This window comes from Cricetulus griseus, chromosome 2, assembly GCF_003668045.3.
Source record: "Cricetulus griseus strain 17A/GY chromosome 2, alternate assembly CriGri-PICRH-1.0, whole genome shotgun sequence".
NCBI classification, from domain to species: Eukaryota; Metazoa; Chordata; class Mammalia; order Rodentia; family Cricetidae; genus Cricetulus; species Cricetulus griseus.
Window position 1 is genome coordinate 443,166,552 of NC_048595.1, and position 27,875 is coordinate 443,194,426.

General features: G+C 45.4%; 1 long non-coding RNA gene across 1 annotated transcript in view; it reads left to right on the top strand.

The window, feature by feature from the left end:
- The window catches only part of LOC118238433, an 81,326-nt gene extending 55,372 nt beyond the window's left edge, over nt 1-25,954 (top strand). The window contains exons 2-3 of the long non-coding RNA XR_004768742.1: nt 21,016-21,151; nt 25,028-25,954. This is a non-coding gene — a long non-coding RNA (uncharacterized LOC118238433). The remainder of the gene's footprint in view (nt 1-21,015; nt 21,152-25,027) is intronic.
- Nucleotides 25,955-27,875: the final 1,921 nt, after the last annotated feature.

Sequence of the window (27,875 nt, forward strand, 5' to 3'; positions counted from 1 at the left end):
GGCAATGGGGATGGCGCTTTTTTCCTGGAGTGGCTTGTGTGTGGTGGGTACTGCCGTGCGTCACATCTGCTGAGCCAAGGCTGGCTCGTTAGGAATTCCCAGATCTACCAGGTGACACTTGACATATGTGGGGTCCATGTCTTGGCTCTATGTTTCTTGGAAGAACTCTCTTCTGCCGGGCGTGGGGTGGGGTAGGGTGGGGTGGGGAGTGCTGTCTGGTAGGTACAAGGCTGGAGTCAGGAGCACCTGTCCACTTTGGTGGACACATGTGCATCTGAGAAATGGAGACTCCCATTAAAGGCCCAGGAGTCATCTATCAGGAGGAACTGAGACATGAATCCATCAGCACTCGCCTCTGAGGGCTGTCCTTGGGTGGCAGAGCATGCCACCCTGCAGTGCTAGCGGACCGATTGCCACATCTGGTATATATCCATGTGAGGCACAGAGTCCTGTGTCTCGAAGCTGAGGAAAAAATCCAGCTATGCACATCACAGACAGCCCACAGACAGTTGACTTTGGTGGTTTGAGGATCTCAGGAGACCAAGTGCTGTCTTACAGAGGGGCAAAGACAACTAGAGGAAGAGGGCAAACTACATGTCCCAGCTGCGTAAGCAAAAGCTACGTTCTTGACCCCAATAGCTGGAAAAGGTCTTGGGCTCTTGGGAGAGAAACCACGAGTGTGGCAGGAGCCCTGCAGCTCTCCCCTCTGAGGTTCAGATCCTCACACTCGATCTCATTTGAGGTAGACTTTCTTGTTTTCTATTCGGATGAGATGCTATAGGCCAGCGGCTGCTGAGAATAAAAATGGCCAGAGACTCACCCCAGCGACACCTCCCAGCTCACTATGTACTCATTTTCACACTTGCTTTTATTTGGTTGTATGTTTTTTGAGACAGAGTCTTGCTATGCATTGCTAGGCCATTCTTGAAGTCACTATGTAGCCTAAGGTGGCCTCAAACTCTGGGTAAATCCTTCTGTCTTAGCCTACAGACTGCTCAAATCATGGGCATGAGCTGTGACCCAGGGCTCCGCCCTTTTTAGAGTGAGGTTTCTCGGTATACCTCTGCCTCAAGGCACCTGTCTGTGAAGGGGAAGGGTCATCTTAGCCAATGCTCTTACACGGGACCAGAAAACTTGCCCCATCAGATGTTGAAAACCTTTGTGAAATGGGAGAGAACAGCATTTAGCACATTTTAATTTTTTGTGGGGGAGGGGTCGGGGATGGAAGGGAAGAAGAAAAGCACAAAGAACTAAGTCTCTGGGGTTTTCACGGGAGAAATGGAAACTTTGGCGCCCCTGACTGGTCGTGCCTGTTCTCCCTGGCTACTGCGTAGCACCTTGGAAATGTTCCTCCTCAGTTCCAGCTCCCTCCTGACTGTCAAACTTTCAGTGAGTTTCTTTGAAAATTATGGCAGAGAAGTAAACTTAAAATCTAAAAATTTAAGTATCATGGCAGTGGGGAGAGGGGCGCCATGGCGCACATGCAGAAGTCAGAGGACGTATTGTGGGAGTCAGTTTCTCCTTTCACCAAGGGGTATAATGAATCTTTTTCTGTCCAAGTTCTCAAATAATGACACAGAGATTTACTAGAGCTCAACCTTAGCTTAGGCTCATCCCACTAGCTCTTATAGCTTAAATTAACCTGCTTTTATTAATCGATGTTTTACCGTGTGGCTTTTTACCTTTCCTTCTCCTGAGAAGCGCCTCCTGCTTCCTCTCTGTGTCTCCTGGCATCTCCGCTGCACCTTGTTTATCTCCTCCTCCTTCTCTCTGCCTGGAAGTCCAACCTATACCTCCTGCCTAACTATTGGCCATTTAGTTCTTTATTAAACCAGTCATAGCAATATATCTTACACGTGGGATCTAGACAGGAACTCATATTGTCAGGCTTTGTGACAAGCCCCTTTGCCCACTAAGCTATCTTGCCATACCTAAACTTAAAAGTATTTTATTTATGAGTATTTTGCCTACATATATGTGCCACATACATGCAATGCCTGTGAAGGCCAGAGGAGGGCATTGGATCCCTTGAAACAGGAATTGCAGACGTCTGTGAGCCACCTCGTGATGCGCTGAGAACTACATCCAGTGCTCTTTAACTGCTGAGCCATCTCACCAAGCCGAATTTAAATGTTTTAAATGAGAGTTGAATGAACGCTTCATTGACTCCATATACTCAGAAACTTCTATGGACTGATCACACACACGTTTCCAGACATTTAAGTTCTTGCAAGTCTATTCATGGTCAGAGTCCACCTGTGAGACCCAGAAAGGAAGGAAAAGGTTGTGAATTGTCTCCAGGTCTGTCAGTGATGCCAAGGATGCTTTTGACCTCTCTGTTGAGCACTGTCCTGAGATGGGCGTTGAGGAAGATAACAGCTGGACATCTTCTAGATGCTACCATCCAGGCAAAATTTCCAAAGAGCCAAGAAGCAGGGCTTCTTTTAACGTCCTCTCAATGTCAACATGCCACATCATGCTAAGCACCAAGTAGAAAGGTGAATAGTTTCCTATACATGCAACCATGTAAGGAAGGTATGGTACTTTGAATGGAGTTGGACACCATAATCTCATCGGGAGTGTCACTACTAGGAGGTGTGGCTTTATTGGAGTGGGTGTGGCCTTATTAGAGGAAGTGTGTCACTGTGGGGGTGGGCTTTGAGGTTTCCTGTGCTCAGGGTACCACCCAATGCCTCAGTCGACTTCCTGATGTCTGCAAGATGTAGGACTCCCAGCTACTTTGCCAGTGTTATGTCTGCCTGCACATTGGCATGTTCCCTGCCATGATAGTGGACTGAACCTCTGCCTGCATGACACAATGCTCCCTGTTGTGATAATGAACTGAACCTTTGAAAGTGTAAGCAAGCCAACCCAAGGAAATGTTTTCCTTATGAGAGTTGCTGTGGTCATGGTGTCTCTTCACAGCAATAGAAACCCTGAGACAGAAGGTCTCAGAAAACAAGGACACATGGGGTACCTCAGTATTAATGAATTCACCTCAAATCCTTTTCCTTTAATTCCTACGCAATACTGAGGTCCACTTGGAAAAAAAGTCCAATAGGCATGTTGAAGATATTAACCAGTAGGGGACAACTCTGGGGGAAGCTCTCAAGAAAATATCTTCAGATGTTCGTGAGTTATGCACTGGTGGGGACTCAGACTTTGCAGGGCTGCAGCCTCAACTGTTGCTGCCTGTGCACATGTGATAAAGGTTTTGTTTTGTCTTCTTTGTTTATCCTACAATGCTGGGATTTATAAATGTGGTTTGTGCTTTGAGAAAAAAAATGGGATTTAAAGATTTATTTGAAAAAAGTCAGTTTCACAAAAATGTGAATATAATTTGTTTTTGATTTCATAATTCTCACTATAGAAAGAACGAGCTCATAGTTACTAGTTTATAGTAACCTGGAGAGTCTCAAATAATTATTTATTGAGGAAAAGAGTAAAATACAACTCTGGTATTAAAATCCTGGCCTTCTATGAACTCACTGTAGACTTTGGGGGTTGCCAGTTTCTTCATCTATAAAATGTTCTCCAGAACCCCTGTCTGTGCTCATGCTTTGATCCAATACATTTTTTTATTATTTTTAGAAATTAATGTTGTACTTGCTTAGTGGGAGATCTAGGATAATTTATGTAAAATCGAGACTATCTGTCCTCTGCAGGTTAGGTGCAATTTCCTCCATAAAACTACTGGTGCCTGGTTCCTTAAAAGGAACACTTTATGCTGTGTGTGTGGGGGGGGGGTGGGAGGGTGAGTAGTAGCTCACGCTTTTAACCCTCGCACTCATGAAGCAGAGGCAGGTGGATCGCTGAGGCCAGCCTGGTCTACAAAGTGAGTTTCAGGACATCCAGGGCTACACAAAAGAAATACTGTCTGGGGGTGGGGGCTGGGGGGAAGCAAAAAAGAAAAAAGAAAGAAAAACCAAACCCAAACCCTAAACAAACTCAAAAAACAATACTTTACCTCTTCTATTTAATTTTGTTTTGCTTGAGTAGATTTTTGGTTCTAACAGGTCATTTTCACATACTGTACTTTTCTAGAAAAGTACTAATTGATTTAGGTTTTTGAATATACAAATATAGATGCACATATAAACATTCAATGCATGATACTTCTGTATTTTGCTTCTCAACAAGAATACAATTAAGAAAAAAAAAACAAGAAAAAGAAAACAGTTAAGCCATTTGAAGGAAAATGGAAACTATCATATTAGCCAGACTTAGAGAGACAAATATAATATCATTTGTTCTCCCATATGTGGAATATAATGTATGTATGTATGTATGTATGTATGTATGTATGTATGTATGGACACTGTGGTGGCTTGAGTGAAAATGCCCTCCTATATAGGCTCATATATTTGAATACTTGGTCTTCAGTTGGTGGCTGATGACAGGATTAGGAATGTCACTGGGGTGGGCTTTGAGGTTTCAGTGAGTTAGCTCTCTCAGTCTCCAGTTTGTAGATCAAGATGTGAGCCCTCAGCTGCTGCTCCAGCTGCCTCCACCCCATCAACGTGAGCCCTGACGCTCTGAAACCGTAAGCTCACCTAAACACTTTCTTCTAGCAATTGCCTTGGTCATATTTTTTTTTGACACACACACACACACACACACACACACACACGAGAGAGAGAGAGAGAGAGAGAGAGAGAGAGAGAGAGAGAGAGAGAGAGAGAGAGAGAGGAGGAACTATTTGGATTGGAAAGGGACCTGTGAGGGACAGAAGAGGGAAGTGGCAAGTCAAGATTGCCGAAGAACATTATGAATTTGAAAAGAAAGGTGCCGTTATGAACACTCCAGTTGCACAGTGACATATACTAATGTTTAAATAACTGCTAAGACACGCTATTTTATATTTACCCGCCAGTCCACTGCTGTTTCCCCTTTCCTGATGGCTTTCTGATTTGCTCATCATCACTTTGCTTCTTTTGCAATGTTTGGCTCCTTTCTTGCTTCTTTTAGCAATGTTGAAGTTGTTCCTCAACTCTGCTTATTTTCATCTTTACTGACCTTTACGGATGTGCAGTTGTCTGTACACATTCATGCACATATGTGTGTGTATATGTGTATGTATGCGTATTCTCTGTGTTCTTGGGTTTGCATCTATGGATTTAAACCAACATAGTTTGAAGATACTTGAAAAAAATCATGTCTGCCCTGAATATGCACAGATGTTCCCTTGATATCACTTCCTGAGCAGGAGGGTGTAACATCTGCCTACATACTTGCCTGGTCATAGGGGTTTTGAGTCATTTAGAGATGGGCCAAAGAATGCAGGCAGGTGTGGATAGGTCACATGCCGATACTGTGCCATGAGTGTCTCAGATTTATGTGCACAGAGGTTCTGGAGCCAACCACCCATTAACCACTCGCCTGCCTACTGCGCACAGACAGCCCCCCTCTCTCTTATCACTATTCTCCCCCTCTCTCTGTTTCACATACACATTCAATTACATACATATAACACAACACACATGCACACAGAAAGACAACACACACACACACACACAAAGACAACACACACACACACAAAGACAACACACACACACACACACACACAGAAAGACAACACACACACACACAGAGAAAGACAACACACACACACACACACACAGAAAGACACCACACACACACACACACACACACACACACACACACACACACACAGCACATGAGGCTACCAGAGTCCTTTCTGCAGTTGGTCACGAGGCCACAGCTGACATCTGCCTTCTTTTTCACCTCTCTGCTCTGTGCTCCTCATTCTGTACTAAGACCCCAGCAGAGAGGCTCCTTGCTAGCAGAGAGGTGTGGACCCACTTGTGGAATGTTGGCGACTTTTCTTTAGTGACTGTACTTTTTCTCTTGGCTTTTACAGCCAGGGTGGAAGTACTTGGAGACACATGCTAAATCTTGGTATTCAGACATGGTTCCTCGCCCAGCAGGAGGATCTGGCTGCTCCCCCACTGAAGCTGGGCCAGGGCCCATGGTGGACCTCAGATGTATAAAGACGGAGTCTCCAGACTTTATCCTGTGCTGGGAAGCCTGGGTACTAAGCTCAGGTGGGGCATGGGGTTAGGTGCCGGGTGTAATAGCTCCCTCATGAGCTGTCTCTTCCTCCTTCCTTTAAAATGTCATAGGAATACATGAGCGACAGAGGTCAAGATCAGGATGGAGAAATCTGCAGACAGCTGAACCAAGCTCATGGAAACTCACGAACTCTAGACTGACAGCTGTGGAGACTCCAGGGGACCAAAGTAGACCCTCCGTATGTGGGAGACAGTTGTGAAGTTTGGACTATCTGAGGGGCCCCTGGCAGTAGGACCACGATTCAAACCTGGTACAAAGTCCATTCCTTTGATGGGATACTATGCTCAGCCTTAATGCATGGGAGAGGGGCTTAGCCCTGCCCCAACCTACTGTGTCAGATTTTGTTGACGCTTTATGGGAGCCCTTAGCCGTGAGGAGTAGACTGGGGATGGGCTGGTGGGGGAGGCAAGGGGGAGCGGGAGAAGGGGTGGGAGGGAGAACTGTGGTTGGGATGTAAAATTAAATTTAAAAGAATAAATAAATTACATAAAATAAAATAAATAAAATGTCATAGATACTGAGGAGACCAGGTCACTACCATGTTCGGGTGCAGCTATTGTTTCCGGCTATCTATGCTCTAGGCCCCCCACACACTGGGGAGTTATGTGTCTTAGGAATTCTGTTGCCCATGCTGGAGACAAGTGTCCCTCAAGGGGGACTTAGTCCCTGGCCTGTGGAGGAGGATCTCAGCAGATGCCCCTTGGGGTCAAGAACTGTCAACTGTCTTACTCTGCTTGTGAGCTGTATGAGGAGGCTAATGGCAAGCCTAGGGGTTTGCAAAGAAGGAAACAGGGCCTGGAGAGAGGTGGGCCCCAGGCCCGTTATACTTCATAGGAATACAGTGCTGCCTGCTGGGTCTCCACAGACCCAGAGAGTGGAACTGAGTTAGGCTCTGTAGGGTTAGCAGTACGTGGAGGTCTCCAACGTGCTCCTTCCAACTGAACTGTGTGCCTGTGTGCTGACCAGTTCACAGATGCTGCCCAGTCCACCTCAGTCTATCTGCTTTGAAAACACTCACTTCCCTTTTAGTTTGCTGCACTGTGCACAGGCGTGCATGTACACACACACACACACACACACACACACACACACACACACACACACACACACGAGTGAGTCATGCATGCCTTAAGCATGAGAGACTATGAACAGAAATGAAAATGAGCAGTCAAAGGAGAGAAAGGGAACAGACGCCTCATAGGAGGCATGGGCCTGGTATTGTTTTAATCAAAATGAAGACAAAGGAAGAAACCCAGAAACCCAGGGGTTTAAGAGAAAATCTTCAAGGCAGGCAACTCCTTGACCTCCCTAATCCTCAGGCCCCACACTGGGAAATGCTTCCCAAGAGGCCTGGAGGAGGAGCCAGAAGCTCCTGCCCCCTGCGAATCAGAGGCTAAGGCAGGAGTGTGAGTGAGCAGGGTGTGAGGACACAATGGTTTCGGAGGCCATGCTCTGGACAGTGGGAGGCCATCTCTGATGTGGGTGAAATCACAGACCTTTTCTGTTTTCTTTATTATCTGCATGCTTCACAATATTCAAGTTTCAGCACTTTATTGATCAGAAAAAAATTATAGATTGTTTTTTTTAAATCCACTTTTCTGACTTAATTTAACCCAGTAGGTGAATGTCTTTGTTCCTGGCCACCCAATGGCTGAAGAGCAGGTCTGGGAGGGGATGAACCTGGGAGCACCAACTTCATGCTTTGTTATGTCCCAACCTGAATGTGACCTTCATTAGTGCACCTTGAATACCAGAGGGGAGGGGCCTTTGAAATGATTTAAAAAGCCATTGGTTGAGATGAGAGTCAAGCAACATCAATATAGAATGCTGTTCACTGATGTGAGCACCTTGGTAATGCTATGGAGCTAGTTCAGAGCATTTCCCACCAGTCTAAAGCAAACACACCGCCATAACCCCATTTGAATATTAGTATCATCAATTAGTAATCAACACAACCCCCTACAGACATGCCCACAGAAAAAAGTCTCAGCCAGGCAATCCCTCAATCGAGACTCCCCCTACTCAGGTGAGTCTAGGTTGTGTCAAGTTATCAGAACAGCACCTCTGAAGCGATGGACTGAAATCCTGTGAAACTGTGAGCCCAAGTCAGTCTTTCATCCATAGGTTGCTTCCATCCGCTGTTTTTTTGTCTCATGGATACAGAAGCAACTGGTACATCTATCAGGCTCCCTCCCTGTTCTCCCACAGGTGTACTGGGCCTCACCCATTTGCGTTCTGTTCATGGGAATGCCTTAAAAAAAAAAAAAACTAGCATTGTTATACTTTTTAAAGTAAGTCATTGCTCTGTCCAGCCTCTGTGGGGGCAAACGTCCTGCTCCAGCCCAAGTGGAAGGAGACTTTAGGGAAACCTTTCTAGGTGCAGACCCTGTGGGCTGGGCTCCCTGGCTGTTGGATGCCATATTCCTATAGTCTGGAGCCGGGAGTCCTGGTGTGCTGGCCTGGTGTTCCAGCATGGGCCTGGCTGCCGCGAAGGGCACAGCACTTATTCTCGAAGAAGCCTTGGAATTCCGAGCCTTAAGGGCTAAGGGGGTGTCTGCCAGGCACTGAAGACCATACCCAAGAGAAGCATGCATGCACTCAGACCACAGGATGATTTGCTGGACTGACAACTGACCAAGATGGCAGCTTTAGTCACCTCCTGAAAGGCCTCCACACATGCCATTCCACTTCAGAGCCATCCCTGGGGCTTTGAACCCTTGAGAGGTTCATAGCATGTGAAGGGTTTTTGAACCAATGTATGGACTTAAAGGGATAAAGTTTCCTTTAAGCATAAGCTTCTTCAGTAATTTAAAATAATTGTCTTGTTAAGCCTTCAGTGACCTTAGGGAGAAGGGAAGAGCAGCTACTTACTGCACTGTGGAGATTGAGGGAGTTACTGGAGGGGACACCATAACCACACCTGCTGGGGGCTGGCTCCAGGTGTGCCTGACCACGCCTGCCTGCGAGGGCGTGGTCAGGGTGATGTGGGAAGGGTTAAGAGTGAGGGGTGAGCACGTGGAGGCCCTTCCTCCTTTTCATCATCTTGCTGTACTTACTGCCCACTGGTTAGGTCGCTCTGTAAGTAAGGCATCTCCCTAATAAATACCCTTATATTTTTACCTGACTCCGTATTGGTAATTCTCCCATTAGAGTGGGGCAGGGAGGAGGACTGAGGTGATGGGGAGCAGGAAGAGGGAGAGGGCGGAGGGAGGCTGGCCAGCAGCCATGTGTGAGGCATTACGCCTGATGGCCCATGGTCCACAGAAACAATGGGCAGGGCTGTGTCTTTCAGACGGTCCACACTGCAGCCATGAAACATCCCAGCAGTCAGATGGGGTCTCAACTTAGTCCTAGGGATTGGAGAGCTTCTGCAATGTCCTCCCCACCTCCAAGGTGGCCCTAGAATCTGCCCACACACAGACTTCCAGGCCATCTTCCCCTCAATACCGTGACTGACAACTCTAAACATCTCCCGAGGCTGCACTTGATGCTGTCCATAGAACGCCACCCACTTGCCACCGCTGAGTGACAGATGATCTGCTGTTTTCTGTAGATTTTCTGTGTGTGTGACAGTGTGAGCATGAGTGTATGAGAGTGTGAGTGTGTGTGAGAGTGAGTGTGTGAGAGTGTGTGAGTGTGAACATGATGAGTGTATGAGTGTGTGAGTGTGAGCATGAGTGTATGAGTGTGAGTATGTGAGAGTATGTGTGAGTGTGTGAATGTGAGCATGAGTGTGTGAGTATGTGTGAGTGTAAGTGTGAGAATGTGTAAGTGTGAATGTGAGCATGAGTGTGAGTATGTGTGAGTGTGTGTGAGTGTGAGCATGAGTGTGTGAGTGTGAGTATGTAAGAGTGTGTGAGTGTGTAAGTATGAGTGAGAGTGTGTGTGGGTGTGTGTGAGAGTTATGTGAGTGTGTGAGAGTGAGAGTGTGAACATGAGTATATGAATGTGTATGTGTGAGTGTGAGTGTGAGTGTGAGTGTGTGTGGTGTAAATGCCACAGCAGGTGTATGCAGGTCATAGGATGACTTTCAGGAATCAGTCTGTCCTTCCACACACACAGCTTCATAAACTGGATTTATCAAAACTAGTGATTGAAACTTTTGTGCCCAGGCACTTTAATTATTTTTGATGTTAAAAGAACGCACCCCTGCCCCCGCCACAGGACAACAGTAGCCCATTCAAGACCTTCCTCATCAAGTCTGGACTAGCCTTCTTATCTGTCGAGTTTTCTTTTTACACTTACCCTTAATCTTCAGTGCTGTGTTCTGAGACTATTTCTGAAGTGTTAAAACGTAAGGTGGGCTTTGCATGGTGGTGCACACCTGTAACCACCACGGTGCCCAGGAGGCACAGCTCTCAGTGAGGAAAACAGTTATGAGGTCAGAATAACAAACACCAAACTTGATTTAACCAGCAGCTGTGAAAAGGCTCTGGTTGGTGCCCAGCAGTCAGGAACTGCGGGTCGGAAAGCTCAGCCTCCTCTCCCACTGCAGGGAGTGGGGAGATGTCTCGATTAGAGACGCATGAAAAACAGGCTGAGATGCAGCACAGTTGGTAGTGAGTTTGCTTAGCATGCGTGAAGCCTGGGTTCAGTCAGCCCTGAATAAACAGGGTCTTTCTGACCCCACAGTCCCTTAGCACCGAGTGCCACCTCGAGTCTTCACAGCTCTTGGTGAAATCGAATTTGGAGTTTGCTATTATGATCGCGTAACTATTTTCTACGGTCAAAGCCTATGTTGTACTAAAGCCACATCTCTCATTTTGGTCAATGTTTTTGTTTCCTCTGAAGTTATCGCCCCATGCTTTATAAAATTTGTTTATTTTTCTGTTTGCCTGTGTTAAATCCAATCTTAGACTTTGGTAAAGTCTAACCCCCACTTCTATATGTCAGTTGCATTTTCTGCTCCAAACTCCTCTGTGACTGAACTTATCCACTGGAGCAGAGTGGAACTCTAATGGGACAAAGATTCTCCCCACCTAGGAGAGAAGCAGAGCACATAACCACAAATCTAGAAGGATCCTTGATCTGAAAATAATATGTAAAGGAAAGGCAGGGGCATACAGGCCGGGCCTCCTCAGCCACCCTCAGCACAGGCCAGCCTCATAGTTGGTGCAGCACGGCTATGAGCAGACTGGTCTTGAAGACATCAGATGATAGAACATCAATGAGGCCAGAACCAGGTTGTGCTGGAGCCCACGAGCCAAAATTCAGAGGTACATGAAAGCCATGAGGACCAATATTTTAGAAAACTCACAGAAGAGGAATTGCTGCTTTCTTCACACGGGGTGAGGAGAGAGCCTTGGCTTCCTCCCCGCCGCCACTGCCTGAGACAGGGTTTCTTTGTGTAGCAGTTCTAGCTTTCCTGGAAGTCTCTTTGTAGACCAGGCTGGCTTCAAACTCACAGAGATCCACCTGACTCTGCATCCCAAGTGCTGGGATTAAAGGTGTGTGCCACCGTGTGGCTGGCATTCCATTACCTAACATCAGAGTGAAGGTCTATGAAAATGGCGTTAGCTGCCAAGAGGTGCAGACTTTGGCAGGTGGAGTAGATATGTCTGCCTCTGTAGGAGGCAGACGGTGTGTGGAATTGTGGCATGTTGGGTAGGTTTGTTTTGCTTATTTGACATAAGCTAGGATCATCTGGGAGAGGAACCTCAACGAAAGAATTGCCCCCATTTGATTGACCCGCAGGCAAGTCTGTGGGGGCATTTAAGAAATTATGGTTGGAATGGGGGGCATTCAGCCCGGGGTGTGTGGTGTTACCCATAGGCAGATATTTCTGGGTTGTATAAGAAAGGTAGTTGAACAGGCCATGGGGAGCAAGCCAATAAGCTACACTCTTCCATGGCCTCTGTTTCAGTTCCTGCTTCCAGGTTCTACAGTGGCTTCCCTTCATAACGGACTGTGATTGGGATGTGTAAGCCCCAAGTAGCTATCGGTCACAGTGTTTTATCACAGCAGTAGAATCCAAACCAAGACCTCTGGTCTAGAGGAGTCAGGCCTGGAGGGAGGGATCCAAGCAGCCTGGGCTCTCTCTGTCAGGGAGCAGATGCTTCGTGATCAGAGGCCATTGGGTCACACACACACACACACACACACACACACACACACACACACACACACACACACACACACACACACACACGAAGAGCAGCCCCGAGGAGCGCATGTTCTCAAGTGTCATTGGATTTAATACTTCATTACCAACGGCATGTCACTGTGCGTGGCTGTGCAAGCTGCTTTCCAGAATGCTCAGGAAACAAGTCAATCTTGAACTATTTGTTGATGAGTAGATTTTATTTTTAGCTGAAGCCTTGGCCCAGAAGGAGGCCACATGGAGGAGATTAAGGTTTAACGGGAGCCATCTCAGCAGACAGCTGCGGAAAATAATTATGGATGCTGACGGGAACCCCAGGGGAGCTGGGGATGGGGCTTTCCCTGGAAAGCCTTGACTGAGGGCACAGCTCTTTGGTGGTAATAATTTGAAAGGGACAAATGTGTCTTTCTGCTTCCCGTCCTCCAGCCGGCTCAGCCGTCGCCTCCAGAGACTTACCAGTTGCTGGCCCTCAGAAATCTGTTTTTCAGAATTTCACTTCTGAAAAGTTTTTCCTGCTATGACCAGACACCCATCACATGGGCAGAGCTCATTCCAGAAGAGGACCCAGCAGGAGGGCTTGGGCTGTCTGCAGAGCAGGAATTGCCTTCAGCGGCCTCTTTCTGCTACTGCCACCTTAGGCACTTGGGGGTGAGATGGTTTCCCAGCAGCTATGGTGGGGAGGGAAGCCTACAAACCTTTAAAGTCAGAGGACAGCCCGTGGGAGTTGGTTCTTTCCTTTCATCACCTTGCTTCGTGGAGTTAGTTGCTTAGGCTGACAGCTTTACCCTGGCGCCATCCTGTTGATTGGTATTATATTAATATTTATACTAATATTACTATTTATACTAATACTAGCCCTCAGATCACACATTGTAGTTCATAGACACAGACATGTATGTAGTACACACATCTGTGTATGTACATATACACACATGTGGGTTGCAGAGTGACCTTATAGACTTCAGAGGGTTAAAGAGACCTCAGTAGGGGCAGAGGGTGAATGATGAGTAGGCTTAAGTGCACGAGGACAGGAAGGATATTGAGAGCTCAGTCCCAGAGCCAGCCCCAGATGGCAGAGGCATGGGCATTCATTAAAAGGGAAGGCATAGGTCTTGGCAGAAAGATGGATAGGTGAATGGATGGGCAGGAAGGCAGATGGAGTGGACCAGGTCAAGCAGTAGGGATTCCACTGAGCTGCAGCCCTGTGGACAACTGGGAGTCTGCTGGCTGTTGGTTCCTTGACACACGCCAGTTTGTCAGATGGCCCATTGGTGAGGCCATCGCCACCACAGGGTTAGGTGTCAGTCCTGTGTGTTGGATGAAATACTTTTTCACATTTATTTTGTGTGTGTCTCTCTGTGCATGTGTGTTGGTTCACAGGTGCCATGGCACGCATGTCTATGGAGGCCAGAGGACAGCTTGCAGGAATTGGTTCTCTCCTTCCACCTTGTGGATTCTGGCACATACTAAAGGCCAGCTGAAACAGCAGGGCTTGTGGACTGAACAATTGGCTACTGGATGCTTTGACTTTCCACTTGTAGAGAGTCATTGTTAGAGTAGCTGTGCCACAGTTTGTAATGAAACCCCTTTCTGTAAATATACATTCTATCAGTTCTGTTCCTTTAGACCAGTGGTTCTTAACCTGTGGGTCATGATCCTTGGGGGAATTAAAAGCCTTTTCATAGATGTAAATATCAGATATTTACATCACAGCTCATAGCAGTAGTAAAATTATAGTTATGAAGTAGCAATGAAAATAATTTTATGGTTGGGGGTCACCACAACCTGAGGAACTGTATTAAAAGGTCTCAGCATTAGGGAGGTTGAGAACCACTGCTGTAGACTCTGGAGGGTCTAGAGAAGCCTGGCTAATATGCTGGCCCTGTCCTCGGTTTACATAGTCATGATTTTCTTGCTCTTCAGATCCTGCTTCTGCTTGTTAGTGTCAAGAGCAACGTGCACAGGTCCAGAAAAGCACCAGGATTCTGGTGGGAAGGGCAGTTAGTGATCTTGTGGAGAAACAATGTCTTCACAGTTTGGTGTCTTCCTGTGTGTGAGCATGCAGCTCAATGTTGTGTAAGTCCTCTCTGCATTCTGTGGGAAGGCATGCTACTGTTTTTGTGCAGATGGATCCCCAACCCACGTTTAGACTAGTTCCTTCTCTTTTATACGCCATTTCAACACTGGCTGGTGAGTTCTGTAGCATTGGCCTGGGGACTGCTCCTGTAGAAGAAGCTGTTAAGTTATTTTGTATTCTTAAGACTTTTTTCCTTTGTATATTGTCATGATGTATGCAAAAAATAATTTCTTTTATAGCTTTCATGTGCCTTACTTATTTTTCTTGTCTCATTGCTTTGGCTGTAATTTTAGAACTGTGTGAGTCCAGGGCAAACAAAACCTTCTCCACTTTCCCCCTTTAGAGTTTTAGAGACAGAAGGACCTTGTCCTATAGTCCCAGCTACCTAGGAGGCTGAGGCAGGAGGATCTTAATTCCAGGGACTTCCTGGGATACAGAGTGAGTTCAAGGCTAGTCTGGACTACATGGTCAGACCCTGTCTTCAGATAAGAAAACAGAGGACAGGGGCTAGGATTCAGCAGCCCGGTACTGCCTAGCATGCTCAAGGTCCTGAGTTCAATTCCCAGCAACAGATACATGCAAAATAAAGATAAAAGGCATTCCCCAGCTTTTTGTTACGACCTTTCCCAAGTCTCAGAAAAGTTACAGAATAAATGCACGAACACTTTTGAGCGGTGTGCCTTTCATCAGCAGTTACTAACATTGGCCATTTTATTCTTTATTGTCATTTTTAAACCACTGGAGAATAATCTACAGACCTCATGATAGTTCATCCTAGGTATTTCAGTTATTGCAGCTTCAGAATGAGGTCATTTAGAATAAAGCAAAACCCAGGAAAATTAGCATTGATGACACTGTCATCAATTATGTGACAGATACTCAGATTTTACAAACTGTTCTTCCATAAGATCCTATACTATGGGTTTTTTTTTTTTCTTGATTCAGGAACCAATCAAAAACCACACCGTGGAGCTGTGGAGTTGGCTCAGGGCTAGAACATTTGTTGAACATGTGCGAAGCCCTGGGTTCCATCTCTTGCCCCACAAGAAAGATAAAAAGTCACACGCTGCATTTAGCTGTCACTCTTCAGCCCCCATCTAATTGGGAACAGCTCCTCATTGCCCCTTTTCTTTGGTCTTTGGAGAGCTTTTTAAAGAATTGAGATCTGCCTTTTCCCTGGGGGCAAACGGAATTTTAGGAGAACATGTAGCAACCCCATCAGAATATCTTTTGGAGGTTTTTGTTTGCTGTCTGCTAATAGAGGAAGAAACTGCCCTCTATTCCCAGTTTTCAAAAAACGCCCTTCATCAGTGAAGGATGCTTGCCTTTGTCAGGCATTTGCTTTGTATCCGCTTAGATCATCAAGTGGTTTTTCTTGATCTGTTTTCACTGTTAGTTGCATCATAGTACCGGATTCTTTAATGTGGAGCCATTGTTGAATTCCTTGGTACATTTCCACCAAGATTTATAGTGTCCAATGAATCTTAGGATTATATTAGCTAGTATCACGTTTGGGATTTTGTTTCAAATTCTCCTGGGTTAATTTTTATTAGTGTGTACGTACACATGCCATGGGTGCACGCGTGGAGGTCAGAGGACAGTGTGAGGGGGTGGGTTTTTGCCTTTCGCCCTGTGGGTCCTTTGCTGGCTGAGCCCTCTCACTTGTCCTTGTTCGGGGTTGTGGAGCCTGCTCTTCCTCCCCCCTCCTGCATTATGCTTAGCTGCTGTAGGGAGCTTAGTTTATGATGGGGACGGTTTTTCATTTTCTTCTAGTTCTTGGAATAGAGCAGTTGACGTAGAAGCTTCAGGATTTGAGTTTTTAAAAGAAGATTGTCAATCATATATACTATTTCAAGTATGTCAGTCCTGGGTCATTCATTTTTGCTTATTGATAACTAATTTCTAATGTGCTCTACCAAGAAGAAAGAAGTTTGTTTTTAAAGTTAGTCCTTTGCAAGGAATACACTTTTGTTTTGTTTCTATATTTTAATTTTTACTTATCATTTATATAATGCTAGCTTTTATTATTATTATTTTATTGTATACTTAGCCCTGTAACTTCCTAAACTCTTAGCTGACTGGTTTTAAATGGTCTCACTCCCTAAGACCCATGCATATTCCTTGCTAAATTCCCTGTAAGATGCCCGTCTGCGGTTGTTTTGCATAGTTCTTTCATTGTGACTCAGTTCTCAACGTTCATAATCTCCATCACAATCTCTTCCAGACCCATGAATTATTTAACGGTGTTATTTGGTTTCCAAATGTACGGGGACATTTTAGCTGGCTTTGAACTTTTATTTCTAAATTCATTGTTGACTGCATATTTTCAAACCTTGGGTTTTTTTTTTTCCCAAGACTTCCTTTCTGATCCACGATGTATGTGGCCAACTTAAAAAAAAAAAAAAACATATTATATGTGTGTTTGAAAGAATGTGCATTTGTGAGATGCATAATAACACACATTATGGGGTTTCAATATTTGCTGTTCTTATAGGCACTTTGAAAGCTTAATTCATCTGTTAGCAAGGGGAGTGTAACAAAGCGCCTTGCCTTGATGATGGGCTTGCCGTCTCCTTACAGCTACATCAGGCTTTGAGATGTGCGTGGGCTGGGGCTGCCAATCTTCCTGGAATTACTACTTTGATCTTTTCATCTCTAACCATACTTCTTGGCCTGTGATCTGTTTGATATAAATGCATAAAGCCATCCAGAATTCTTTTGTGTGGCAACTGAGTGCATGTTTTACCCTTTTTTCTCCAGCCCCCCCCCCCCGCCCCAGTTTCCCCGCATTTAGGGTGTGTCTGTCATAAAGTGCATGGGGCCAAGTATTATATAACAAAATGTGGAGCATTCCATGTTGGGATTAAGTGGGGCGTAATGTTTGCTCCCTGCCTCTTTAAGTGTATACGTTGGGGGGTGGCCTTTCACAGCTATGGGATTAGGCAAGGCCATGACTCACCCCTGACTTTCTGGTTACTACCTGAACGCAAGCAAATCTCAACTCAGAAGTCAGCTATGTGCAACCCAAGCTTTCACTGAGCACCTTTAAAAATTACCATCCTTATCGACCTGCTGAGCCTTGTGGTGGAGAGTCATAGTCCAGTGCAGTGTGGATAGGAGCTTCTAGTCCTCAGGAATGGGTCCTGTGAAGAGAGCCAGGAAGGTGCAGGCATATCTGATTTGAGGGCTTCGCAGCTGTTTCCACGGCTTTCTCATGATGCACCCCGGCATCCAGTCACTCACACGCCACTCACAGTCATGTTCACTCTCCTGCTGTGCCTCACCCTCTGTCTCCATGCCCTGACCTCAGGGTCTGCTCCGTGAGCTCTGATGTTCCAGGACCTTTGCCTTTCCTTGGAAGAACTGAGTTAAAAGCATCACCTTCACCCAACTCAGGCTCCACACATGGGTGTTCCTTCTATTCTTTCAGTTCTCGAGGTGTTCTTGAGCGTGTGCAGGCCACACAGCCGACGGAGCCTTGGTGAGACATGTTTCTTTTGAGAATTGGGTGCTGTGTTTAGGATTTCTCACTCATTTCAATGGAAAAGCTTCAATTTTAGCAGCTGAAATAGTTTAAAAACTATCTTTAGAAATGCGAATCTAATTCATTTACATTTATTGTAATTATTGATACATCTGAATCTTTCTCTCATTGAAGGGACCAGCTTCCCTTTTTGCAGCCATAACGGCCCAAAACGTGCTTGTATGACCTTGTCCTAGACACTAGAAAGTCAGATGCCTGCCTCGCGACAAGGAACCAATCAGAAGTTAGCTGGTGGCACTATGCTTTACCACCCTGGGTGTGCTTTACGGACAAGCACACAGCAATGACGCACAAAGTATAGCAACCACCCTGGGAGGGCCTGTGGACCATAACAACCAGTTGACCAATCAACACAGGGCAAGCCCTCCAAGCCTGGAGGCACACCAATCGTGAGCCTGTGCGTACCCCTAGACACTCCCCTTACGCTGTCCTATAAGATCTCCTGGGAGGCCCTAGGAGCCCTCTTTTGCTAGCCGTCCGCCATGGGGGATGGGTAAAAGACCCGAGCTAACATGGGGTTAGCTCGTTAAATTACAATAAAGCCTCGTGCAGTTTGCAGCAAGCTCTCGAATCCGCCTGGTGATTGGGGTGACCGTGAATGTGGCCTGGGACCCCGGATACTTGAGTTTTCGGGGTCTAACATCATACTTCTAAAAAGCATATAACAAGGATAGGTATGATGGTGCACACCTTTAATCCAGGACTAGGTAGAGGCAGATAAATCTCTGTGAGTTCAAGGCCAGTCTGGTCTACATAGTGAGTTTCAGGACAGCCAAAGCTATATAATAGAAAACCCCATCTCAAAGAAACGTACAAACAAGAGAAAACAGGTAACATTAAAAAAGGGTTTCATGAAGACATCTTGAGCATGCATTTAATGTACTTTGTTTCTCCTGACCTCCACTCCTCTCCCCTTGGCCCCACTCCCTGGCCCTCTTTTCTTGTGATTCCCATCAACATTCGTGGCCAGTTTTGTTTTTGGTAATTTTGTCTTAATTTGTCTATTAATTTCTTTGTTCTTTCAAAGGTCACCTGTAGCTTTTAAACAAGCGACCTCATTTTTTAAAAAAATATTTTACTCTGAGTGAAGGCAAGAGTCTGGAAGGATCTGAAACCTTCTTGTCTTCTTCCCTCCCACAGCACTAATTAGAATACTGGTACCCAGCATTGCTCAAGTCGTCATTTGTTTTTAAGGAAGGTCTAGCACACGCTGATTTTTGCATCATCTGAAGTTCAGTGTTTATAATAGAGTCATGCACTGTGGCGTCCTCTGCTGGATCTTACCATACCCTGTTATGGACTTTTATGGGGGTGGGCTCATTTTTCTTTTTGCTATAAAGTTCACTCTTCAATAATAAAGGGCTCTATGACAGGAAATTCCAAAGTTATCTTCACATTGGGATGTTCTGAAACCTGGGCTCCACCCCAGCCAGGTGAGGTCACACGCTCTAGGATGCAAGCAATCCTTGTGCTTCGAGGCTCCACCTACCGGCAAACGTGGACACTCCTGGCAGATGCACCAAAAATGTCCCTAGTCTTGTTGTGCCTGACTGTGTCCAAGGCAACTTACTCCAGCATGGAATTCTGGGTTGGCTGCTGTTTTTTGTTAGCCCCTCAAAACTACAAGTGCCAGGCTTTGGGGCAGCCTGACACCATGTTTGTTTCTTACTGGTATTGGAAATGTTTTCCCTTCCCCCACACTCCTCACCTAATGTGTGAGCTGAGCTCCTTTGTATAAGTTTAGCCCTTCTCATTTATAAGTGAACTTCTTTAACTTGAAGACTGGCTCTTCAGTTATGGGTAATTTTCTGCAGTTGTACTGAACTGTCTGTATGTCCATTTGCTTACTTTTTCTTCTGTAACTTCGTGTGTGTGTGTGTGTGTGTGTGTGTGTGTGTGTGTGTGTAACTTGAACAATTCAATCGCTCCCACATGTTTCTGAGTTTTTCACTTCTGCGTAGCTTTCTAAGTGATATCCTCAGGTCTGTGTTCTAATTTATAGATTCTCTCTTTAGTCCTGTCTAGCATACATTTTAAGTTAGCTGCTTTTTAAATTTTTGGTTGTTACTTTAGGGTGTGATTTCCAGTGGCAGGGTCCCAGGAAGATCTTTCTTCAACCTGACATTTCTGCTCTCACTTAATGGCTGCTATTCCTCTGTCACCATAAAATCCAACAATGTAATCTTAAGGTCCTTTTCTAATTGTTCCATTCCTCCTTATTTCATCAAGTATGAGTTCTCCTGTGGTTTGGTTCCCTTAACTGCCCTGGGGTCATAGATTTTTCTCAAGAGTTTCATACTTTTATTTAAAAGGCACTAAAATCCTTGGGCAAATTTATGTGTAATTGTGTACCTGATAAAAGGAAAGTTGTGAGTGAGCCTTGAACAAGACATTATTGCTGTTGTTATTATTATTAAATTTTTAAAAATTTATTTATTATTTTTATTTCATGTGCATCGGTGTTTTGCCTGAAAGTATTTCTATATGATGTCAGATCTCCTGGAATTGGAGCTACAGACACTTGTGAGTTGCCATGTGTGTGCTGGGAAATGAATCCAGGTCCTCTGGAAGGACATCCGGTGGTCTTAACTGCTGAGCCAATTCTCCAGCTCCTAAAGATTTATTTTTATTTATGTGTATGTGTGTGTCTATGTGAGTGCAGTACCCACAGAGGCCAAAAGATGGAGTCATATGCCCTGGAGCTGGAGGTACAGGTGGTTAGGAGCCCTTTGACTTGGCTGCTGGGAAACTTAGGGTCCTCTGCAAGAGCAGCAAGTGCTCTTACCCACTGAGCAACCTGTCCTGCTCCTGGGACAGTATATTATTAAGAGGAGGACACAGAAGGTCCAAGAAAGTTCAAACAGGGCCACAGACAATCTTTGGTAGAGGGTGTTTAGCTAAAAGCCCAGTTATTCTACCTCATAAAGAAATACAAATCAAGAAACTGGTAGTATTTCTGCTCATGAAGAGCGATGGTATCTAATGGCAGCAAATCCTGCTGATAGTGGAGTTTAGCTTTTTAGGGAACAGGTTAACACTGCCAAGACAGCACGGCGTCCAGGGCCAACTTAGCATTTAATGTGCAGTGACCTATGTATGTTACAGGCATGAAGACTATCTGCAAAAACCTGAGAAACACTTTGCCTTGCGCCTTTTGCACATGGATGGTTAATTCAATTATAATCCATTTTCCTTCCAAAGTGTTCTCTTGATGGAGGAGGAAGCCTCAACACAGAATTTTAAAGCAAAACAAATGGACCCTTAACAAGGCAAAAATGTGTGTGGCGCATCATCTGGACTGAAGTATGTGCACCCGTCAAGAGCAATTTCTTTGATGGTGAGACGGGGGAGGGCGTTGTTTTTACATCTCTTTGTGCTTTTATGTGCTTTCCAAATTTTCTATAATGTGACGTTATTACCGTAATTAATGTAAAGAACCAGCACTGGGAAGCAGAGCCTTGCAGGTAGGCCACATGTTTGCACACCTGTGCCAGCCTCTGCTCTTGTTGCCCTACGTTGCCTGCTATGAGCAGCCTCTTTCCATCCACAGCAATCTGTGCTGGCTGGGGGCTGACTGTGTGCTTGGATTGGTCCTTAGGCTGCTGGGCCCTTAGGCAGCTTTGCCTTGGGGGAGACTCTCTAGTTGGAACTATAGAAATGTGCTTGGTAGTAAGTGGTGGGTGCCTTTACAGGATGGTTTCTTGGAGGGCAGCAGGTGCTGAAATATATGGCCAGTGTTTAACCGAGTGCTTGCTGGGGTGGTTTGTCCCTAAGACACACTGGGTGATGTCTGGAGATGCTAATAATGGTTACAATGGTTGTATGTTATTTTGTTTGTTTGGAGGCTAGACTGGCCTCGAACTCAAAGATCTGCCTGTCTCAATAGCCCAAGTGCTGAAATTAAAGGCATGAGCTACCACATAGTGTTGTGTGTTGTAGCAATGCCCTTCTGCCATTTAGTGAGATGCCGTGACCATTTGCAATGCCCAAGGCAGCCATACAACAAAGAGTTGTGTGATGCACCCCTCCTCCAGCCCCCGTATCAATAGCACCAAGGTTGGCAGACCTGAGTTTAGATATAAAATATTTAAAGGCTCACATTTTCAAAACTCATAAGTTTTTATGATTTTTCTATGTTAGTATGCACAAATACCCTTACTTAGGCCAATATCTCATATTTCCACTGATTCCTTGCAAATCATCTTCAAGCTTCAGAAACTATTTATTCAAATAACTTTATGAAATGTCACCAACTCTCTGCTAAGTGAAGAGACAGCAGGTCTTCAGGTCAGCAGGGACGGCTGGTCCAGGCAGTTATGTAGGGGTCTCTTGGCTCCCCTTGACAGTGAGAGTACTCAGCTTCTGGAATGAAGGTTCCAGAAGCTCCCCTCCCCCACTTGTCCTGTCCTATAGAGGATCACCAGGTTGATGCTCAGCACATTCAAGCAGAAGATTCTCCCACAGGGGGCAAAGCAAAGACACATGTTCTGTTTTTGTTCAAAACAGTAACACATGAGCGTCTGCCCAATTTACGTCACTGTGCATTTCCGTTAGCAATAGCCTCTTCAGGAACCACACGTGGGCTGGACATGCTTTTCATTGGTTTCACTGGCCCTGTTCCAGGGGCCACGGGGGAGCCCCTGGGGATCCAGAGCCCCCCCCCCCATGCAAGCCATTATGTAGTCATGCATTGTTGGTAACGATACCCCCTCATGCCCTGGCTCCGTTTATCTGTCAAACAAGGAGTTTAGGCAGAGCCGCTTTTTTTCCGTATGCCTCCAGAATGCCAGGGTTTCAGAGTGTTGTCTGCAAAAGGGCAAGATAGCATCCTGGACCACGGAATCCGTGGCCCTTCCACCCTTTCCTCTTCAGAGTTGGAAATGGATTCAATTTGCTTTCCACAGTTTCTCTTTAATGAGAGTGCGCTGACTCATGAGTTAATAGGGGTTCATTTGGGATGATTTTAGAAGGAAAATAAGTTCAAAGACGTGTTTGATAGGAGACGAAACCAGAAGTTAGTTGCACATGGGCACCGAAAATAAATGCATGAATGGAAAGGTATGGCGATCTCCCTTCTACCTAGCCTTCTGGGCCCTTCACATTTGGTTGCTGCATTTTTATTTAATTAATAACTGTCTTTGGCCACTTTTCATCTGGTAAAGAGCCCGAACTAGGAAACAATGAGGAAAACATTACTCTACATATTGCCAATAAATTAGAACACAGCAACTACAGACATCTGAGCCTGGCTGGGCCTTGATCTGTTCATGGACCATTAAGAATAATTTCCACAGGGTTCTCACAGGTGGAGGAAAAAGCTGGAAATGCTAAACGCTTGAGGCAAACCAAGAAGGCAGAGCAGAGGACTGCTTACGCTGTGGCTGAGGCTGAGCAAAAACTGCTTGCCCGGCTAGCACGAAGGTCACATTCACCACGTGGAGAGGCAGGATGCTGACCTCTCTGATTTCTGAGGTCCTTTTCACCCCGAGGGCATCTGTAATGGTGGATGCTAAGTATGTTTGGGGGTCAGTGTGACAGACAGGATTCCAAGGCATCTCCTGGTTTGCCCTGGCTACACATGTGACATCATGTGACTGTGACCATGACGGTGCCTATTATTAAAGGATCGTCCGTCAGATCTGTGAAGCTGTGTTGCATTCAGAGATGTCACTGCTCCTTCCTCCTGTAGGTGATTTTGCCATCATGCATTCTTTCTCCTCCCATTAGAAGTTGAATATATGCTTATAATTGTTTTCATTGTATCTGTTACTATTGTATCGAATTTGACCTTGGTGCTGGCGGGGCAAGCAGGTTTTGCTCATCTACATTGTAACCAGTCCTTTGCTCTGCCTTCTTGGTTTGCCTTAAGTGTTTATTGTACTTTTCTACGGCTGAGGCCAAATACTGGACCAGAAGCTACTGAAGGGAAGATTTACTTGGGCTTACAGTTCCAGGAAGACATAGTCCATCATGGTGGCAGGAGGATGAGGCAGGGGGAGTGAATGCTTGTTCTCAGCTCGCCTCTTCCCTGTCAGTCAGTCTAGGATCAGTCTGTAGGGGATGGTGATGCCCACATTCAGAGTAGGTATTTCCACCTCAGTTAACCCAGTTTGAGTAATCCTTCCCCCAGGTGCCCACAGAGATAACTCTAGAGCCTGTTAAGTTGTCAGTCAGCGTCAACCATCTTATTCATATTCTTCAAATGTTCAGCACACAGTAACACGGCTGTGTTGCTGCTGAGAGAAAAACACCACCACCAAGGCAGCTTACAGAACAAAAGGCTTATTTGGCTTGCAGTTCCCATTGGATAAGAGTTTGTCATGACGAGGAAGTGTGGCAGCGAGCAGCAGGCCTGGTGGCAGGTATGGTAGCAGGAACCGGATGCTGCTGCAAGGTCACAGCTTGAATTTCACACAGGAAGCAGGGCAAAGCTCCCAGCTTGAGCTTTATCCAGGAAGCAGGGCGAGTAAACAGGGCAAGATCTTAAGCTTTCAAAGCCTGCCCCAATTACATACTTCTATCAGCTCTGCTGTACCTTCTAAACCTTCCTATACAGTGCCACCAACTGGTGACAAAGTGTTCAAGAATATGCCTAAGTGGCATATTCTCATTCAAAACACCACAAAGACAGAAATTCTGAACTTATCTTGGTTTTTAAAAAAGATGAAGGTTTTTTATTTGTGTGCATGTGTGTGCATGTGTGTGCCAGAAGAGACCAGTGGATCCCCTGGAGCTGGAAGTCATCATGAGCCATCCTCTGTGGGTGCTGGAGAATGAACAAGGTTCCCTACAAGAGCAACGATCACTCTTAACCTCTGAGCCATTTCTCTAGTGCCCCTATCTGGGGATATGTGTATCTAGATATTTATGTCTATAAATCTATCCTAAGTATATTCCCACCTTACTATTACACAGAACATTCCATGGCCTTTTATAGTTGTATGCTACTCCATTCATGGGTATGCCTCAGTTTATTCCACCAGCTCCCTTTCTAGCTCCTTTGTGTTGCTTACCACCTTTTGCTATGGTAACCAGAGTCCCGGTGGTTGGCTTTGTGCCTTTACATAAGCACATTTTCCTTCGTGTGCCCTTCAGATCTGTTCTTAAAAGAGGAGTTGTCAGGTCATCACAGGTTACACGAATATGTGATTTTGCTAAGTATCTTGCACTGCTTTTCCATTGGATGACTTGCACTTTTTGTTCTCATCTGCAGTGTTCGGGGAGGTGAACATTCCTCTGGAGCTTTTCCCATCAGAGTTTGGAAAATCCAACACATGTTTGGCCACTGTGCTCTTAGAAGTGTCTATAACACTCGACTCAACGTATCTCTAAGACCCGAAAGACAGCATGCAACTTGAATAAGCCCCTTGTCGTGGAAATTAGTGCACTAATTACTAAAAGTGCACCTACAGAGACAACTCCAAGAAAGGGGCGTCTCCAGCTTCCACCTGCTGTTGAGTCCACGTCCTCTTTCCCCTTACCCGTGATTGACAGCTTCCCTTGGTGGCTGGGATCCATGAGTCCTTCTGTCTGCCAGGCCCAGTGTCCCCTCTCTTTGGGGACCTTTCCATGTCCTCATGCCCTAGGATTCTTCTCTTGCTATTACCTGTAGCCCATGGCTTCTGCTTGCTGTTTGCCTCACATAAGTTGTGAGGGTCCAGGGCACAGCGCCGAGCAGAAATGGGCTGTCTGAGTGCACGGCTCCACCCTGGCGGCTCTGAGTTTTCACCTCAACCCCTTTAACCACTCACCATTTCCCTTCAACATCTTTCACTGAAAACTGTCCCGCTATGCTCTTTCCCTTGGTGTGGCTTCTCGGGACCAATTTTATGGTAACTGAACTCATATTCATTGCAGAATATTTGAAAGATAAAATGACAGTTTTAAAATTATAGAAAACGTTATCGGAACACAAGCCCAGATGCGGCATCTAATGTCTTGGCTGGCTTATTCTGGAGCTTTCTGTGCTTTTAAACACCATAGGGACCACAGTGCACATTCACGATTTCCCAAGCTTTTCTGTTTATTGCTCTTTCTGAGAACACATGGCTTTATTTATTAATGGTGTGGTTCTCTTTCATAATTTCTTAATTTATTTTCTACATAGCTTATGATTTCCTTCCTTTTTATTTTTTTTATATGGGAAGACTTTATCCCTTTCTGTCTTACTTGAATGTATAGATGATTTATGTTTAATCATTTTATTTAAAATGAAATATCTGGGATTGATTTTTTTCCTACCCTTATTATATGCCCTTATTAAAGTTAGAATCTGTGGATGTACAGTAGGAGGCGCCTGCGAGTGGCCGAGCACTTCTCTGTTTATGTCCCAAACATCCTAAACTTAACTTCTGATTTCAACTTCTTTTTGTGAACGTTGGTTATACAAATACCTGTGTTGGCTCAATGTTATTTTTCACAACTGCAGCGTCTCCTACGGTTTGATTTGCCCTAGTTTATCCCCTCAAATTCATGTTTCTGGCTAACATCTTGTCCTTGAAAACACTCTTTTACATGTGGGGAAGAGAGAGACTAACTTGCTAGAGCAGAAACCATGGAGTGGGAAAGGTGATCCCTTGGAAATTGGAGGTGGTCGTGTATCTCAAGTCTTCAGCTCAGGACAATAGCTTTCCTGTCTAGATTTCTGGGTACTTCTACTTTTTTTCAGTGTGTGTGTGTGTGTGTGTGTGTGTGGATGTGGGTGCCAGTGCGTGTATGTGCATGTCTGTGTAGAGGACACAGGTCAATCTTGGTGTCCCTGCTGCTCAGTATCTCTCCACTTTATTTTTGGAGAAGGGGTTTCTCACTGGCCTGGAGTTCTCTGAGTGGACTAGGCTGGCCAGTGAGCCTCAGGGATCCACGGGTCTCCACCTCCCCAGCGCTGGGATTATATTGTATGTGGGGTCTGGGGATCAAACTCAGGTCGTTCTGCTTGTGAGATAAGCATTTTGTCACATGAGCCTTCCCCCAGCCCCATTGCTCACATTTCCTTCTCTTTGTGAGGGAAACAAGACATGGCCTTCTTTAACGACTAGTATGACAGTATGTTCCAGTTTATACAGTTTGTATAGTTGTAGTCGTTATCTCAGCACTTACTGTAGCTTTTTAAGTGCTGTCAGTATACTGACATGCCAGATACTGTGCAAGCATTGTGCCCATCCTGGCTATGAATTCTGTGCCCACTTTGGTGTTTCCCTGGTTATCTTGTTGCTTATAAAACAGTTTTGTGTGTTTTCTTTCTTTATATAGTTTTTTTCCATTGAAGCTACTCAGGAAATTATTTCATCTTATGGTTGTGAATATATTTAACTGACATTCCTTTTTACTATATTTGTAATTTTAGTTTTGATTTAATGCTTACCATTGTAATCACAACTGAAATGATTTTAGTTCAAGACAGAGAGCAGAATGTGTGCATGTTAGCCACTAGACACCATGTGGTAAGTAACTGTGTGTTTCCCGTGGGCCTGAACTGCCACCATGACTGTGTGCTTAATGTATATTCACACGGAGGTGCCATTCAAACCCCAAAAAGATTAAAGAGCATACCGAGTCAGGAGTCTAGCAAGTGGCTGCTAAGATTTCACAGACAATGGTCGCTGAGACTCAAGTTTGTGCAGAACTGGCTGTCATGGGCTCATGGGAACTCCTGAGGGTCAAACCACACTTGAAGCAGGTCCCCTTGGGCACAGTTGGTGGGTGCCCAGGTGACCTGGAATTCAGCTTTGAACTGCTCTAAGTCAGCCTCTCTATTTTCCCCAGGTTTAGAGTTGGAGGTTCCAGAGGAGAGAACCAGGTTTTCTTCACCTTCAATCCTTTTTAGGATGGCCTTTCCCAAGTAGCAGACTGTCTTAGTCACTGTTCTATTGCTTTGAAGAGAGACCATGGCCAAGCAACTCTTACAAAAGAAGGCATTTAATTGGAGGCTTGCATACAGTTTCAGAGGGTTAGTCCATTATTGTCATGGTGGGGAGCATGGTGGTACAGACAGATATGGCATTGGTGTAGTAGCTGAGAGCTATGTCCTGGCCTGGCATGGGCTTTTTAAACTGCACAGCCCA